The sequence below is a fragment of the Pinus tabuliformis genome, chromosome 8 (genome assembly GCF_031772625.1).
Source record: "Pinus tabuliformis cultivar Carrire ecotype Pingquan chromosome 8, CPIR1, whole genome shotgun sequence".
NCBI lineage: Eukaryota > Viridiplantae > Streptophyta > Pinopsida > Pinales > Pinaceae > Pinus > Pinus tabuliformis.
The window spans coordinates 1,725,979,405-1,725,981,481 of NC_142294.1; the positions used below are offsets into that span (position 1 = coordinate 1,725,979,405).

General features: G+C 29.2%; 1 non-coding gene across 1 annotated transcript; it reads right to left on the reverse strand.

Annotated features, from left to right (window-relative positions):
* Window positions 1–341: 341 nt before the first annotated feature.
* TRNAV-CAC (transfer RNA valine (anticodon CAC)) lies at window positions 342–415 on the reverse strand. Its single transcript has one exon. It is a non-coding gene; the product is annotated as a tRNA-Val (tRNA).
* Between the last annotated feature and the right edge of the window lie 1,662 nt (window positions 416–2,077).

Here is a 2,077-nt window from a genome sequence, read left to right on the forward strand (position 1 = left end):
ACTCTCCCCCATCAAAAGTCCACAATAAAAGGTCAAACAGAATCTTTCTGGTTTATAGGTGACAAACTGTTCTGGTTTATAGGTGACAAACTGAAAGGTCAAACAGAATTGGCTGTATATTGATGCTCACGTGGAATCAAACGAAAAGAAATTTTCAAACCCTAGAAGTGCGTGTCTGAGCCCGGACTTGAACCGGGGACCTAAATTTTCAAACCCTAAAAGTGCAACTCTCCTCCATCAAAAGTCCACAATAAAAGGTCAAACAGAATCTTTCTGGTTTATAGGTGACAAACTGTTCTGGTTTATAGGTGACAAAGAAATTTTCAAACCCTAAAAGGGCGTGTCTGAGCCCGGACTTGAACCGGGGACCTTTAGTGTGTGAGACTAACGTGATAACCGACTACACCACCCAGACAGATATTCAAGTTTTCAATCTTCAATATAATGGGGTTGCAGAAATTTCATGAAAATGTTTGAACCCGGGTTCGAACCGGGGTGATTGTAAATATGCCATGGAATCGATTGTCTTGAGGAAATTTTATAGTTGGCCTGGAGGAAATTTTAAAACCCTACTGAGAATGTCTGAGCTCAGACTCGAACGGAATTTTTAAACGAAAATTTTAATACCCTACTGAGAATGTCTGAGCTCAGACTCGAACGTAATTTTTAAAACCCTAATGAAAATATCTGACCCCACACTCGAACCGTAGAAATTTTAAAACTAACGAGACAAAAAAACAGCTTGACAAAAAATAGCCGCGTTTTTTATTAAATAAAATTAGAATTTAAATTAAAAAAAATAAAATCTATTCAATTCCTCTCAGCCAAAAATCTATTCAATTTGAATTAGAATGATGTGAGTCGTGCTCTCAGACAAATGCATTTTCCTTCTAATTTTTTTTGAAATACATTTGTATTGGGGTAGTGTTAATTGAGTTTATTTTTTTTCAAGTATTTTACAATTTAGTAAACTCTAAATAAAAAGATAATGTTGGCTATAATAAAAATAGAAACGATGGTTATAATTTTATTATCTTTTAACAAGTGTTACATAGTAGCTATTATGTGTGACTTAATTTAAATATAATGAAATTAAAGTTAAAATATTGAATTCAAGTTAGTGTTAAAGTTTAGAATCTAGTTAATTTAGGTTTTACTGATTACTATATTGAGGTATTTTGCTAATTTAATTATGCATTGTGGCACTCGAGAATCCAATCCTACCCAACCACAATAATAATGTCTTATTATTATGATAATGTTTTTGTTGAGAAAGTTGTCAACAAGGTTTTACATTTTGTGTAAAGTATAGATAGATATATTTTAGAGGGTAGTTGTTTTTGCTAGACATATTTGTGAAAGATGATAGGTTGAATATATTCCTTAAAAAAAAGTATAAATATTAAAAATAAAGATGCTTTATTTACTTAGTTATTTGTTGCTAAATTGATAACCATTTTAATTTATTAACCAACCTTCTTGTCTTGTTAAGTCAACAAAATTCTAGTGATGTTGGAATAATTTTCTCCTTTTTTATCACATAAATAAAATTTTAAAGAATCTCAATTAATCTCTTACCTTCTTAAGGTTGGATAGACCATATTGGTCTTAGTGAAGGTAATCATCATCATCAATAATTTTTTACTGATTTCTTATTGATATTAAGTAAAATTATATAATTTTTTACTATAATTTAATTTGTTTGTTAAAATTCATTTCATTTTCATGTGTTTAAATCAAATTTTGTAATAAACGATAAATACCTAGGTAATATAAACAAATGGTTTTCATTTTTTAAATAATTATATAATAATTAAATAAATCTATATTAATTTGTTTAAGTGTCTAACTACTTTTTTTTAAAGGAACGAGTATTTTTATATTAATCAACTCGTAAATAGGTCAATACATTTACATTCAGGCCATATTATTCTTCTTCACAGTTGCAAAATGTTACAAAAAATGAGCTTATTTCTGCCTTGCTACTTCTTATTACAATACTAATTATGCTTAATTTATGGTACCTCCAAAAAACATCACTATACTCTATATACTTGCAATGCATAAACAAGTGCTT